This window comes from Pipistrellus kuhlii, unplaced genomic scaffold (assembly GCF_014108245.1).
Source record: "Pipistrellus kuhlii isolate mPipKuh1 unplaced genomic scaffold, mPipKuh1.p scaffold_m20_p_8, whole genome shotgun sequence".
In the NCBI taxonomy this organism is placed as follows: Eukaryota; Metazoa; Chordata; class Mammalia; order Chiroptera; family Vespertilionidae; genus Pipistrellus; species Pipistrellus kuhlii.
This window is the reverse complement of record NW_023425584.1, coordinates 11,253,136-11,270,394: the sequence shown is the minus strand read 5'-3', so window position 1 is coordinate 11,270,394 and position 17,259 is coordinate 11,253,136. Positions and strand designations below refer to the sequence as shown.

The window sequence follows — 17,259 nt, the reverse complement described above, 5'->3', positions numbered from 1 at the left end:
TTGATGTGTGTGTTATTTTACAAGAAACTTGAGCATCTTTCCATTTAGGTATCTGCAGGAGGTCCTGGAACAAATCCCCCATAGATACTAAGAGACAAGTTAAGTTTTGGAGGAATCCAAAGTTAGACATGGATTTTCAACTGCAAGGGTTGGTGTCCCTAACCCCTTGTTGTTCCTGGGTCAACTTTGTACTGTCATAGTGGTTAAGAGAACTGGCTTGGTGGTTACATTATCTAAAGTTGAATTGTGGTTCTGCCATTATAAGCTATGTGAATTTCAGCTTCTTAATCTATCAAATGGTATGGTAATCTAACCCCAGAAGATTGCTATAATGATGTCATGATATAATAGACTATTGCTAGTACAATTTTCACTATTTCTACTTAGGAGACACAGAGACATTGAAGGCATGATACCCTTTAAATAATTTATAGTCTTGAAACTAATTAATAAAATATTAAGCTGTACTAGATATAAAATATATTAGAGGATTAATTACTAAATTTCAGTGCTCATGCTATTAGCCTAATTACAGATAAATTCATGATAACACTAAAACTAAAAACAGTAGGCAATATTTATTAAGCATTTACCAGAAACATTTTTGTATAACTTCATTTAATGGATGCTTAATTCCCACACCTACAAGATGTCCATCTTAAATTTGTAGGGTCGATATAAATAAGGTAAAAAAAATAATTTTGAACAATATAAATGCAGGCAACCTGTGACTTGTCAAAATGAAATAGAACTCAGAATAATAAGAAACTTGAAAAAGACAGCTGGGCAGACTGTGGGTGATGGGGTGGTGAGTGGGTGAGAGGTGAGGATGGACTTGAAAGGGAAAGGAAGGAGGCAGGATTCAAGAAGAGAGTCAGTCAAGAAGTGGCTGTACTGAGTTGAATTCTGGGCCCAGGGAGTAGAATTAAGGCAGCTGTGCAGATAGGATGACCTTTTTCTCTCTTGGATGATTTTTAAAAATATACATATTTTTATTGATTTTTTACAGAGAGGAAGAGAGAGAGATAGAAACATTGATGCGAGAGAATCATCAATCAGCTGCCTCTTACACACCCCCAACTGAGGATGTGCCTGCAACCAAGGTACATGCCCTTGACTGGAATAGAACCTGGGACCTTTCAGTCCGTAGACCGAAGCTCTATCCACTGAGCCAAACCGGTTTCAGCATGGGTGATTTCTTATTGGCCACACTAAAAGTAAAGGATGAATACTGACAGCAAGATTGAGGGATTTATAATGCTTTTTAAAGAAGGGACAATTGTGTGTCTTATTTTTAAAAGGCCCAATAGCTACAGATAATAAAACCTAGCCACAACACATTATAGTTAATAGCAGGTTATATTTATTTTGGTGGAAAATCAGGATATACCAATTTCCAGTAAAATTTTTGAAATTACAAAAGAAAAATGGCCAATGATAGGAACTGATGATACATGGAAGCAAGGGATATAACCAAACACTTAATTGGAAGATATAATGCTCTGAGCTTCATTAATTATGCAGAAGGCAAAAAGAATGTTGCCGAGATTATATATTATCAATTAGCTTTCAAATGTGGTTTAATGACCCTGCATTATAAATTCAAATCTGAACTCTTTTGAGAAATAGAGACTATAAAACATGTGGAAACATAATAATTGAGCAATTAATCTCTGCCCACTGATCAGACATTCTCTATGTTTGGTTTATGGTAATATTTTGCCGAGTGGAAATGTTAAACAAATATATTATTAAGAATAATTTTAAAAGTTTATAAGATTTGGAAATTAAGCCCAATAAATGTTGAAACACCTGGTCAAGAAAAGCCAAGGTAATAGCCTTAATGATGGGTTTGATGGCCCGACAGAGGAAAGGAATATTTAAAGTTGCCTACTGTGTATCAGTCCTTTGCAGAAAGTCTCACTGAATGCTCAAAACAATCCTTTGGAAAGAAATTTTTTTCTAGGTTGTAAGCGAAGTTATTCACCAAATTGCCTAAAGTCCTAAATGGCAGAGGTGGAATTCACACCTTGATCATTAGGATCCAAAGCTTGGCGGGAGATGATTGGGACTTTCCAAGTTCAAGGAGATAAGGCTGATAAAAATGTTGATCCTACACCCCTTCTTATTTCAGGTATCTCTTTCTCTGTTATGCTCTGGGTTGTTAACTGTCATTTTAACTACCTAAGAAATAGCCACTTGGTAAAATTTCCCTTGGCTACTATGCATGATGATATTTGGGAAACTCTCCCTCTCTAAGCATCAGGATATTTGATTTTCTTCTGGGCAACTGTTAATAAAACTATTTATGAATATATACTAGACATGACTGGGGGAATGTAAATAGATAATAATAATCATAATAAAATAGGAGCAGTGAAGCATTATTTTTTATTTTTTACTTATTTATTTAAAAATATATTTTATTGATTTTCCACAGAGAGGAAGAGAGAGGAATAGAGAGTTAGAAACATCGATGAGAGAGAATCATCGATCAGCTGCCTCTTGCACACCCCCTACTAGGGATGTGCCCGCAACCGAAGTACATGCCCTTGACCAGAAACAAACCTGGGACCTTTCAGTCCACAGCCTGATGCTCTATCCACTGAGCCAAACCAGTTTCAGCAGCAGTGGAGTATTATTAAGGGATGTTTAATAATGTTCTAAGTTTAGAACAAATGACTCCTGAATAATTTGTATAATTTTGGTGAGTTTCTGATTCATTCTCTATGAAATTCAAAATGTCTCAGATGAGATAATTCTGAAGATATATATTTCATTCATAATCCCAGTACTGGATTAGGATCACAATCTTCAAGGGAGATATAAGAACACAAGATTTTGTCTGCTGAATTTTCTTATCTATCATTCCTCTGTTACCCCATACATTTTTAAAAAATGATTGGTAATTATACACTCAATGGAACTAAAAGGCATACTTTTTCTTAATTAAATCTAAAATAAATTTGATGCAGCAGGCTGAATGCTTAGAATCACATGTGTCAAACACAAGGCCCGCGGGCCAAATCCGTCCTGCCAGGCCTTGCAATGTGGCCCGCACCGCGCTGTCATCACTGCACTCCGCTGCGTTTCCATCACAATGACAGTTTATGACTGTTCAGTAAACCATTCGGCCCGCGATTTAGGCTGGATTTTAGATTTTGGCCCCTTCTCTGATTGAGTTCAACACCTCTAGCTTAGATAAATGTGATTTTACCACTATTTAGTGATATTTAAAAATCTGGATTTCAATGTCCTTTAGGTAGGCCTGTGTTTTTCAGTTTAGTTCACTACAGGGCCAACTTTTTTCCTACTTCATGTTACATCTCCATAACCTGATTGGGTCATGTGAATTCATGTAGTCAAGTTTTATTTTGAATACTACTTTGTCCCCACTGTAGTGCTCAGTGTTAGGGATACACAGCAGGGGATAGTCCCCGCCCACGTTTGCCATCACAAGGGAATGAGGGTTCTGTGAGGTCACAGCAACAGGATGTAAGCTGGTGAAGGGAGTTAGCAAAAACTTCCCTAAATCCACCTAGATCTTCTGCATGCAGGACACTGGGGCTCAAGGTGAGCCAGGATTGGAGCCGGCTCTCACTGAGAAGTCAGTGTTCTTTCCATTCTGCTTGTGGAGGTTAGAAAGGGCAGGGATCCAAAGGAGAAGGACCAGAAAGAGCAGGCACATCCTCTCACTGGACAGCTCCTGCTAGTGAATATCTTCACACTGCTGATCCTCTATTAATCATGACCTTTAGCAAAATCGTACCTTCTGGGGTCCTTCAGAGAGGAAAACCTTACTCTTCCCTTTCTGCTTCTGAGATCTACCTCTAAAAACTTGGCTATCACTACTAGAACAATAACCTAAAATCCAGCAAGCTCATTTAATTCACCCACTAAGCCAAGTGATTTTTTTGCGTGTGTCTAATTGTAATGACTAATAAAGTAGGGTCACAAAGGTCACTGGTCCATAATGAATGAATTCATTAATTTAATCCCTTAATAGGGAATCTATTTACGAATAAAACTTTGAGACGTACTAATGTGATCTACCAATGTGAATTTAAAAATCAAAAACCAAAACAACAACTATGAGACTATTCATATCTGAGAGCCACCAGTGTCCAGGTGTCCACTTCACAGGGGTTTCTATGAAAATATTTATAGAAAGAGTTGAAGGTTCGAATCTGCAAACATAAATTTAAATTACTGCTGTGCCACTTAATTAGCTTCTAGCTATCCATGAATTTCTGGATTTTGAAATAGTTTATGAAATGCTAATAGTACTAACTCCATCCTCATAATATGTTGTGATATTGAAAAGCCCTTTGTGATAGCATAATAGAAACAAACAAAAAGAGTGAAAATCATCTCAGCTCTTTTTTATTCTACTGGCTTTTCTTAAAACTGACCACCTTCTTGCAATTACCTGGGTATTTCAACATAGTTCACCTATATTTATATTCCAGGTCTAAACTCCACATTTGCTGACTTTTTCTCCATTTATTTTGCGGGAGGGATTCGAAAAGTTAAAGTTGGTGGCCTTCTCTTGCTCTCTTTGAATCCCCATGCTATATTGTGGTTGAGTGGACTTTTTTTCACCTCTCAGACTACTGAGTGCACACTAGGTCGTTGCAGAGTGCCCTCCTTTGGAAAAAATGCTCTGGATATTCCCAGGTGATTAACAGTCCACTGCCTTAACATTTTAAGTTCCTCATGCCACAATATCACTTTATGGACGATAAAAGATTTCACATCCACACACTAGTGACAGTTAGTGGAAATTGCATAGTTAAGATTTATTGGATTTTTTGCATTTTTTCACTCTTCTATTAAGAAATTATCTAGGGCTTACAAATCCTATTGTTGTAATTATTTGCTATTGATATTTGTTATAGTAACACTGCCCTTAGCATCAGTTATTTTATCTTTATTGCATACAGTGCATACAAGCTTAAAAGTATAGTGGTCCCTCTGTATCCAAGGGGGATTGGTTCTAGAAGCCCTTTCCCTCTGAGATACCAAAATTCATGGATACTCAAGTCCCTTATATAACACTAGTAGCCCTGAGCACGAATCCGTGCACCAGTAGCTCTCCACCTGCTGCCCCGCCCTCCTGTAGCTTCCCCTGTCTCCCTCCCCCTTCTCCCCTCATAGCTTGCTGCCCTGCCCCTCCTGTAGCTTTTCACTGCCCTGCTTGAAGTTTGCTGTCCCACCCTCCTGCAGGTCTGTGATCTAGTCGTTACATGGTTGTTACGCCTCAAGGTGTAATGGATAATTAGCATGTTCCTCTCTTATTATATAGGATGGTATAGTATTTGAATGTATCTATGCACATCCTCTTTAAATAATTTCTAGATTACTTATAATACCTAATACAATGTAAATGCTATGTAAATAGTTGTTATACTGCATTTGTTTAGGGAATAATGACAAGGGAAAAAAGTCTTTCTAGGTGCAGTACAAATGCAACCACCATAGACCTAACCTCATAACACACGTCAGCATTTTAGGAAGAAATACCTTGTGAAATAAAAGGTTCTATTTTAAACAGGCTACCACAATACCTAGAGTCTTCACCTTTAGGTTGTGGGAACTTGCAGGGAAAACCAGTAAGCATTATCTTCTTTAGGGCAGAGGCTCTCGTGAGCTCTGAAGCCAAGTTAAAAGCAGACAGGGTTAAAGGCAAGGTCACTTAGCAGTGTGATCATGGGCAAGAAGTTTTAACCTTTCTGAGCCTTAGTTCTCTCAACTGTCAAATTGGTATAACAGCAACTTTTATTATTATAGAACAAGCATATCCAATTCAACTCGGGCCAAATAAACAAGGCATGTGGCCCACAGGTCACGAGTTTGACATGCTTGTTGTAGAGATAAGCAGGTGAAGGAACTGAACTTGTGCTATATCAGATCAGGAGAGGTCTGGGATGGTATACCAGTTCTCAACTGAAACTGCTGTGGATGTGGTGACAGAGGGCGGCACAGCAATTGGCCAGTCACTCTTAGGAAATGTTAATGCATCAATACAGATGTGCCTCTCTTTGCTGCAGCCAGGTAGCAGGGAGCTCCCCGCAGATTCTAGGCTGTGTGAATCCTCTGGTTGCAGTCTCCCAGGAAAGTATCTAAAACTGACACCTCATTATTCACATGCCTAAGAAAAGACAGTGAGTAACGTTTCTTCCTGATGCTGCATTCGGGGGCCTTGCTTGGTTCTTTATCCTTATAGTGGGCAGAGGCAAGAAGTAACTCAGAATGTTCCATTCTGTTATTTGCCTACAGAATGAGTTCAAGTTTAAGAAGGAGAGTTTGCACCCATCGGGAAACTAGGTTTTCAGATTTATTTCCCGCTTCACTTACTTAGGGAAACTATTAAATGCATCTATAAAGAAAGTTTCATTATGATGATAATGATAATATGAAATTACATTTCATAGATGAATTCCAGTGTGGATAAGAACATCTATAGAGTTAATTAAGTCTTAAAGACAAGATGTTGGAATCAGCTTTAAACTCTAGCTGCTCTACTGATTAGCTGGGTAACCTAGGGCAAGTTCCACAGCTTAGCTGAGCCTCAGTTTCCTCAGCTTTAAAATGAGATTACATAGCTTCATCTTCTTTAAAATGAAGCAACGTTATATGCAAGTTTGTTTTAAGATTGAGTCAACCTATTCAAGGAGCCTACCATCACATCTGGCAAACAATTAGGTGCATAACAGAAGGTAACAGTTGCTCTGATAGTCACTGACTTACACAGGTGGGTGAGACTGATTCTTTACATTTTCCAGTGAGTCCCTTTCAGTGGGTGTTGTAGTTAAATCTATCCCACCGATTGCAGCAACAATAGAGACTGGCCCCTCTTCCAGATGTGGACCTGACATTGGTATTTCCCCTCCCCTTGCCTTGGATTGGTTCAGAGATGGGAGGCTTAAGTCAACTGAGCCAATGAAAATAAAGAAAAGGTTTGTTGGAGGCTGAATATGAATGAGGAAACACAAAGCCTCATTACTACTGGCAGCCATCTCATCTCAGCACAAGGAACCACTGCCAAGATGTTGGCTGGCTGGCTTGAGAGCCCCCACCCAGGCCTCTGCATGCTTTGCACAGGCCAGGTACATTACAGGTGGGTGGGAAATCAGAAGGACTTCAGTAATACAAATTCAAAGTCATCATTTTTAATGGTCTCAGATAAAATCAACCTATGACAATGATAATGTCAAGTATAATTTATAATTATAAAATAACAATTTTTTTTTCAAAATCAATAATCTTGAGGAAAAATTTAATGTTCTCTTGTAGCAATTTTCATAAAAATGTCCTCCATTTATTTAAATCACTTATGATTTGTCAAAAGGCTATCAGATCCTTTATCTCAGCATCAGAATGAATTAGAAAGAGGAGGCATAGACTTCCTCATCCCAGAGAAATTCTCTCCCCAAAGTTGCAGGATGTTTCAGGGGCTGACCTAGGCTTGGTGACCTGGCTTTTTGAATCCCAATTGGACTCTGGCTGGTTCTGCCGATTAAAGAACTGAAGAAAGCTGTTTTAAAACAGCTTCACATGCAGTCAGTGATAAACATGTGCAGCCAGAGAGAGAAACCTAGGTTTACACTGCAGCTTTAGTTATCCCAGCTCTACCTCTAGCTAGCTTACATAATCCTGAGCAAACTACTGGTATTTCTAAGTTTCAGTGTCTGAACATAAAAATGAAACATCACACAAAAAAATTGTTAACTATGTATGGTGGTGTATGTTAACTGGATTTATGGTGGTGATCATTTTGTAATATATACTAACTAGAGGTCCAGTGAATGAAATTAGTGTATGGTAGGGTCCCTGGGCCTGGCCAGCAATCAGGGCCCATCTGTGGGGCAACTGGCAGGGTGACCTCCCCTCCCCCGCTGGCACCTGCCTTGGCTGGCATGGGGCCTGCAGGCAGCTCCTGCATTGAGTATCTGCCCCCTGGTGGTCAGTGTGCATCATAGCAACTGGTCATTCTGCTGGTCGTTCTGCTGTCCAGTTGATTTGCATATTAGGCTTTTATTATATAGGGTATCATCATAATATTGTACACCTGCAACTAGAATCATGTTATACCTCAAAAAATCCCATAAAACTAAGGAACAAAATATTGTAAAAAAGTAAAAAGTAATTTAAAACAACAAGAAATAGAGAATATTTTGTAATAAAGTTTCCTATTCTTAAGCATGTGATAGGCATTGTGAATTGACCCTCGGGATCCAGTGAACTACAGAATTCTCAGTATAGTTAGTTGTCAAGGCAACCACTAGTCATTTCGGGTTGGTACTCAAGGTGTACCTCATGTCTGCTCCCTGGGTGACATCTATGTGTTCAGTGTGGAAGTCAACGCAGCAGCTTTGGCATTACCAGGGAGTTGTTAGAATCTCAAGCCTCACCCAAGACCCAGTGAATGAAGATCTGCACTTTAACAAGGTTCCATTGACAAGGTACCTAGATAGCTTTCATGCATGTTAAAGATTGAGAAGCACTGGCTTAAGATCTTTTTAAAGTCAATGACTCTAAAATGTTTTAAACAAGGAATTTTCAGTGAACATTGGGTAGCTCTCCAAGTGTGCTATACAAAATCTCCATCCTCCCTATAATAAAGGGACGGAGGCGTTAACCGGTCCTTTCTTTGTGCTCCCCTTTTGAAATGCTGAATCCTTCCCAACCAGGGTACCAGCTAAACCCTCAGGGAGACTGAGCTGGAGCAACAACCATAAAATCCACCTCGGCCAGGGATGCCTTGTGCAGCTGTGGGCTGATGGCTTTTGTGCATTTAGCCAATTACACGGTGAATTACCCAAATGAGAACATGCCAAATGCACCATCCGCTCTCACAGCCCAGCTCTCGTTAGGAGAACTCCTGTTAATCTGACACAGCCTTGTCAAACATCTGTCCGCTCCATTTTGACACTCAATCTGAGGCCAACAGATGGCTGGAAGGGAAAGTGACTGCCACTTTACAAAGTACAGGCTGCAGGCTGAGTTAGGAAAAGAAGAAAATTGTGATTTTAGGAAGACAGGAAAGGGCATCAAACCCAACTGCTGACGGGAGGCTTTGTTGAAGAATAAAATGTCAGCTAGATTCTGTGTAAAATATTGAAAATTCTCGCTCCTGTTTCTGAGACGGAATGCGCCTCTTACTGTGTGAAACTTTTCCTAAACATGCATCTGAAGGGAACATCTCCCTCCTCGGAAACTCAGCAGCACGTCCCATCTGCATTATATGCTCTTCCTTCTGATGACCTAAAAACAGTTGAAGAGAGTATTACAGGGGCAGCGGACTATTCCATCTGACAGAGGGACAGTGCTTCTGAATTTAGAAACAATTTTTAAGTAACAGGAAAAGGCAGATCTCTGTTCTTGTGGTTTCTTCCACAGTAGACATCAACTTCATCACTTCATCAGTTTATCTCATGCCAACTACCTGACAAATACTGTCTATGTCCTGCCTCCTGCCATCCTCGAAACCTTCTGTTGAAGGTTGAACTGTAAGTCCCATTTCACAAAGGAAGAAACTGAGGCTTGGAGAGCTTTCCTATGCTCACGTGGCTGATAAGTACGGTCATGGGGCTTGAACTCCGGGTTGTCTCAAATGCAAAATCAAGTAGGATTGACTAAGCGAGCTCTAACCAGTGTGCTGGGTCTCCAGGGGCAGAAATTTGGTAAATACTTGCATAGTGATCAACACATTGGTGATGCTCTTTCCAAATCTGCATCCCTGGCGAAAACAGGCTAGTGTGGAGCAGAGTGAGGCTGAAGGACTCATAGGGATGAAGCCAGTGACTACAGCTTCAGGGGCCAACATTCTCAACTGCTGAACTAAAGCAGCCCCATCCCGGTTGAGGAAACCTGCGATGCCACGGGAAGCAGTGTTCCCTGTTGCGGGTTGCTTCCTGCAGGGCACCCGCAGGGTGGCACCAGGGGTTGGCGGGCTTGTCCCCCAGGACTGACTCAGAGAGACTCTCACTCCCCTGTGGCAGTCATAGCTGGTGTCCTCAGTGGAGGAACCTGCTACGGTGCCCTGGAGGCTCATCCAGCTTCCAGAAATTTCTGTAGCAGCAGTTACAAGTGTAGAGAGGCAGAGGCAGCTTGTCTATTGCTGAGGGAAATTTCAAAATTATGTCTGGGTCCATTTTTATGGTTCCCCAGGTGCCCTTTGCCAAAATGAAACAGGCATCAAATAACCCGCAAACCTCCTCTCAGCAGAGGCCATAAAAAATTCCTAATTTCTCCAGGAACGCACCGATGCTGGAGGTGCTGTACTTGTTGTTTTACAAAATAATTTATCATTCTTGGAAAGATGGGGAATAAAAATTTAATGCCAGTCTTTGATTCCCAAAGCTGCCTATGGAACACACAGTTTTCTTTTGGATTTTATACTTCTCAACAGTTCAGAATCTTTGCAGAGTTTTCTCTGATCATGATACCAGGGCTGTTACTAAATTAAATAGAATCTGAGATTTTTATCAGCAAAATACACCATCAAGTTATTGGCAGGTATTGATAAAGAATAAAAGAAAGTCAATGTTTATAGTATATATATTATATACTAGCATCAGAAACATTACAAGTAGGTGAATTTTTGCCTTAAAATCGAACCTGAGGACACATTTCTTCTGAGAGATTATGCCAGCAACCCATGACAAAGTGGGTCTGAACCCAGACCTGATGTAACCAGCTGGTATGTTGGTGATGTATTTGAAATGCTGGAATGGAACCGAGCATCTGAAGGGCCAAAGTATTGCTGTGTGCTTTGCAAAACCACAAAGAAATCTAATGAACAAAATAAACCGGCAGGTAAAATAGAATCAGAGGCATGAAAACATGAAACAGACTGATGAATTTCAGAGGGGAGAGGGGAGAGAGATTAACCAAAGAACTGGTAAGCATATGTGCATTACCTATGGACAGTCAATAGGGTGCTGAAGGCCTGGGGTGGGGTGGGGAGCAGGTGAAGGGGCTCAGTGGGGGTGGGGGGGTGGTGAGCAGGACATCTGTAATACTCTCAACAATTAAGATGAAAAAAATAATAAAAACCACCAGGTGTGACATAAACTTTCTCTGCTGTTTATTAAGTTTTGCATAGTGGTGGCCTGGATATTCTGACAATAAATATATTTTCAAAATGTAATTCCTTGGTTGTGATTCTCATTCTAGGAGTCATATCATGTTCCTGCCCTCTTACCAGACAGGAGATGGCAGGCCCATTGCATGGAAGGGCCTCACAGAGACACTGGCCGGGTGGTGACCCAGAGCAGGCAGGCAGCTTCCAGGGCTGGTCCTGCAAGTGGGTCTCTCTAGGAAAAGAGGTCAGTGCCCCTGACTAAGTAGTCAGGTACTGAATGTTTTAAAAATTCTTGGGGAATACCCGTGTGCAGGCACACCCACTGAAAATCATCCACTTTCCCCTTAAAGGATGTTAACATTTTTCTGTTTTTTTAGTTTTGTCTTTGGTAATTGGTCTGTTTTCATTTTTTACCTATGGTTAGTTTTGATAATTTATATTTTCTAAGAATGTCATGTTCTTTATCCACATTTACTAAGATGTCTGCATAATTTTCTTTTAATGTCACCTTCCTATATAATTATTATTACTTTTTTTTTTTACTTCGATGTAATCATATTGGCTCCCTCTTTGTTACTTTAATAAATGTTTTTCTTGATTATTTATTTCCCTATTTTACTTAGCTTTCTTTGTAAAGAACTGATATATTTCTACATTATTTTGTTTTGATTTTTTTCATTTGATATTGATTAATACTTTCTTCTGCTTTTAGATATTTTGTTACTCATTTTTAAACTTCTTGAATTATGCATTTAATTCATTTATAAAATTATTTGCTCAAAGGTGTTTGAAGCTACAACTTTCTGACTGTTAACTATTTAAACCACATTCCTTAGATTTAAATTGCTATTATTTTGTAAATATTCAATTTAATTTTTATTGTATCTTTGACACATAAGTTGTATAAAAATGAGTTGATAAATTAATAAACTTTATTCAATATACTACTTAGTTAATGTTTCTGTCATTTTCTTTTTTACTTATCATTTTCATTTATTTAGAGGCTATTTTAATGTGTAGTTTATTAACTACATATGATTTATTAATTAACATCTTTATTTTGGATTGCAATTTTTATAAAATATATCTGTATTAATATATCTTTTTCTTCAATTCATCTTTATACAGTAATTATGTTCAATCCTCAATCTTCTTTGGATTTGGATTTGCTTCACTTGTTTTTTCCAGATGACTTGATTTAGAATATTTTTCAATACTTTTACTTTAGAAGTATTGCTAATAAATAGCATTTGTGGGGGTTAGTTGCTTGATTCAACTTTAACATATTATTTTGACAGGTGAGTTGATAATTTGCTCTAATTATAACAGTTAAAACAAGCTTGGTCTTAAATCTTAATTTCTGCTCTAACTTTGCTTGTAAGATGTCTTTATCCTTATTTCGATGTCTAGCTTTAGTTACATTATCTGCATCTTTCTTTACTTCTTTTTTATTATCAAAGGTTTTTATAAGATGAATTGTCAGTGTTTTATCCTTCTACCATAATGGTCCTCCGTCTTCCATGCCACAGAGAACTGCGAGAATAAAAGGTAGATCCCTCAGCTTTCCATGAAAGGTTTTAGTTTATAATGTCTAGAATCAACTGTTTAAGCAAGCCTCCCAGGTGACCCTGGTGTAAGCAGTCTATGGTAGACCCAGTGAGAATACTATCATAGTAGTTATCCATGTTAATTTAAAACATATCCTTAATCTTCAACCTCTTGATTCATAAGCTCTAAAAATGAAAAAGTAAATATTAAGTTCTTGTTATAAATTAGAAAACAAACACTTTCTCCCTTCTCAACAACATTCAACCTGATCTTTTTTTCATATTTTTAGTATCTAGTTTTTAAAAAATATTTCAATTATCTTTCATTACGTAAGTTTTAACTTCTGAAATTGTATAGCTTCAGTTTTGGATACCACCTTTAGTTCTAAATACTAGCATACTGCCTTTTCCTATTCTAAAGTTCCTCATATTGACTATCTTTTCTTAGGGGCTAGACTTTTTTTCTTTAAGCTATTATTTTATTTTTTAAATAAGGACTCATAGATGCTATTCCCTAAGATCTTAAATGTTGAGGATAGACTGTCTTTCTTTTGTCTTTATATGTCAATAATGATATTCTTAGGTTATATGCCCCCTCCCCACAGAACCCTGCCACATTTTCCATTGTCTTATAAAATTTAATATTTCTATGGTGTAGTTTGAGACCTATCTTTTTTCTTCCTTGTAGCTCATTCACTTTTTCTTCCTTGTAGCTCATTCACTTTTTCAGAAGGTTAGCAATTTCAGAAGAATATAACAAAGAGGGAGTGAGATTGTATAATTTTAAATCATAATACAGTATATCCTTTTGGCCTACTGATTAATTTCATTGCAGATATGTATAGCAGTTAAGAGTGTAGCCTCTAGTCATATTTTCTGTTCAACCATTTCTTAGCTGTCTAACCTTAAGTTAATTACACTCTCTTAGTATCAGTTAATCATTTGTGAAATTATAATATTGATAATATATGGCAATATTAGGGACTTAAGACATAATATATGTAAACTGTCTAAGCACAGAGAAGGAATTCAAGAATTATATATTAGTATAATTATTATAATCAGTTTTGATGTCAGATATAAATATAGTCATGTGCCACAAAATGATTTTTCAGTCAACAATGACTCACATTTTATAATTCCATAGATCAGTGATTTTCAACCAGTGTGCCACAAGAATTTTTAAAATATGCAACACAAGGGCACTGACTTATTGTTTTTTATATTATTATTAAATGTGTTATTACTGGTTTCAGAGAGAGGAAGAGGTAGAAACATAACGATGAGAGAAAATAATAGATTGGCTGCCTTCTGAATGCCTTCTACTGGAGATTGAGCCCACAACCCAAGCATGTGCACTGACCAGGAATCCAACTGTGACCTCCTGGTTTATAGTGACTCTCAGCCACTGAGCCACATGGGCTGGACAAGGCAGTGACCTCTTTTTCTTTAGATTGTCAAACAAAAAATGACAACAGCCAACACAATAATAGCTGTCCAGTGTGAATGAATCAACATTATACCTTTTTTTCTGGTCAGATGGACAAAATATATATTTTTTTGTGTGGTGCAGAATTTTACTAATTAGTTTGTGTGCACTATAAGATAAAAAAGGTTGAAAATTCCTTCCATAGATTATAATAAAGTTATAGCCATTTCCATGTCTTAGGGCAACACATTACTCATGTGTGTGGTGATACTGGTGTAAACAAACCTATTGCACGTCCAATCAAATGAAAGTATAGTACGTACAATCATGCATGGTGCCTAATGCCTACCTATACTAATAATAGAGGATTATGAAAATTGTTCAGGACACTGTCACGGTAACTGTTAAGTAATGACCAGCAGGCTGCCTTGGGCAACATAGCTGACAGGGGAGTTAGTGAGAAAGGACCAAATGACTGAACAGCAGGCTGTGTGGGGTGACCAGGCTGGCAGGGTAGGGGCAATTGGGGGTGACTAGGTTGGCAGAGGGTGGGTGGTTAGGGGCAATCAAGCAGGCAGTGGTCCTAGATTGTGAGAGGGATCTCAGGTTGGAAAGGGTACAGGCTGGGCTGAGGGGATAACCACCCCCGTCCCCATGCATGAATTTTATGCACTGGGCCTCTAGTGCAATAATAATAAACAACTATGTTATTGATTTATGTATTCACAATAGTATACTTTTGTTATTATTTTAGAGTGTACTCTTTCCACTTACTGAAAAAGCAGCTTGCTGCAACATAGTAGGCTGTGTTATGCTAGCAGCAGCCTCACACATCTCCTGTTTACTGTGTCTCTTGATTGCATCATTATCTCTTGTGCTTGATTTAATCTTAATCTTATGCTGTTCTTTGTACAGTAACATGCTGTACAGCTTGTAGCCTAGGAGCAATAGGCTCTTCTCTCTCTTCTCTATAGCCCTGGTGTGGAGTGGGCTGTGCCACCTAGGCTTGTGTAAGTGCACAAGGTTCATGCAATGATGAAATCACGTAACAATATATTTCTTAGAACATACCCCTTTGTTAAGTGGCACATGGCTGTATTTTTTCTATTCCATATTTTCCAATATCATGGTTCTGTTTGTTTAAACTACTGTCCTGTCCTATATATTTACTGTGTTTGCTCTAAGAGGTCTATATCTCCACATCTCTTTTCCTCTGCATTTGGCATCATTTACTACAACCTAAACTTTGTGTTAATGCCTTAATGTTTGCCATACTGATTCTCCTTCTGATTATTTTAGATTTAGTTATTAGTTTCTATAAAGATTGTTTTGCTTTCATTTTGCCTCCTTAGTTACCTTTTGTTTATCATCTCATCCTTGACCTTTTGTTTTATATTCTTTTTCAATTTTTAGTAAAAACAAAAAAAAAACATTTATTATGAAAAAATTTAATTTTTCAAAAAGTACTTTTTCTTCCCCAATAAAAGAGTATCATCTGTCTTTTGCATGCTGAGTTTCGCTCTGTTACTCATGTATGTGTGTTGGGAGGTGGAGGGAGGGGGAAGGAGAGGGAAAGAGGAACAGGGAGAAGGAAGAAAAAGAGAGAGAAAGAGGGAGAGAGAAAAAAGGAAATTGACTCATTGGCACTTTTCCTGAATGGTTGCCAAGTTGTTTCTTTGTTTAGATGCTTCATTTTGATGTGGACCTTCTTATAAGTTCTCATCATTTGCTCAACTACTGCTTGAGTAAATTTCTCTGGATTCTGCTTGCAGCAATCAACGTTGGCTCTGCTTATGCATCTCTGCCTCTCTGCAGAGCCTCAGTTTGAGTTGAGTGTTGTTTTGTTCTATTGCTGTTTTATTCTCTATGGCTTTTGGACAAGGGGGAGAAATATTGTACATGGCTTTTTTTTCTTCACTTCTCTAAGACTTTTGACAACTGGACACAGACATCAGTTTTCTATTGGTCACTTTAAGGGCTGGGTGGTGTGTGTGTGTGTGTGTGTGTGTGTGTGTGTGTACTGCCATGCTCTCATATGGTGCTAGTCGGTATGTACACTACAGCAGAAAATTTCTGGGGAACAACTTGGCAATGTGGATCACTGTTTTAAAGACACTTTTGACCCAGGAATTCCATGTTAAGAAATAGATTAGGAGTTAATCATGTACAAACAAGTCATCAATAGGATGCTGATTTTAGACTTATTTATAATAGAAAACCACTTAAAAACAATGCAAATTGTTCTAACAACAATGCAAATATCTAACAACAGGTACTCATTCCATAAATTATGGTACATAAATTCAATAAAATGTCTTGTAGCTATTAGAAATGATGTATATTTAAGTTAAGTATACAAAAAGGTTAAGTAGAAAACAGCAGTATACTAACTGGTAGAGCAAAACTATGTATGTAAACATATCACTAATCCCATCTAATAAAATAGTATATCAAAATTGACCATCACTCCAACACATAGGATGGCTATCCCCGTGTGAACACAAGATGGCCATCACAAGATGGCCAGTAGGGGAGGGCAGTTGGGAGGGACCAGGCCTGCAAGAAGGTAATTGGGGACAATCAAACCTGCAGGGGAGAGCAGTTAGGGGTGACCAGGCTGGCAGAGGAGAAAAGTTGGGGGCAACCAGGCCTGCAGGGAAGGGCAGTTGAGGGAGACCCAGGCCTGCAGGGCAGAGCAGTTGGGGGCGACCAGGCCTACAGGGGAGGGCAGTTAGGGGTGACCAGGCATGTAGGACAGGGCAGTTAGGGGCAATCAGGCTGGCAGGAGAGTGGTTGGGGGTGATCAGGCTGGTAGGCAGAAGCGGTTAGGGGCAATCAGGAAGGCAGGCAGGCAAGCAGTTGAGAGCCAGCAGACCTGGATTGTGAGAGGGATGTCAAATTGCCCATTTAGGCTTGATCCTAAACAAGCAGTTGGACATCCCTCGAGGGGTCCCAGTTTGTAGAGGGTGCAGGCTGGGCTGAGGGATACCCCCCCATGCAGGAATTTGTGCACCAGGCCTCTAGTTGTGAATAAAAGGCAATGCTGACAATGATTATATCTAGGTGTAGGGTTTTAAGTGGTTTTCATTGCCTTTTGTACTTTTCATAAAAAATAATGATCCTGAATTACTTTTATAATCAGAGAAATAGTAAGAGCAATAAAGCAACAAAGTAACCCCTTGAGAAACATATAC

The 17,259-nt window shown here is 38.7% G+C and overlaps 1 protein-coding gene across 2 annotated transcripts in view; it reads right to left on the bottom strand.

The window, feature by feature from the left end:
* Positions 1–17,259, bottom strand: part of GABRB2 (gamma-aminobutyric acid type A receptor subunit beta2) — a 188,845-nt gene that overhangs the window by 6,281 nt on the left and 165,305 nt on the right. The gene's annotated exons all lie outside the window — the stretch shown is intronic.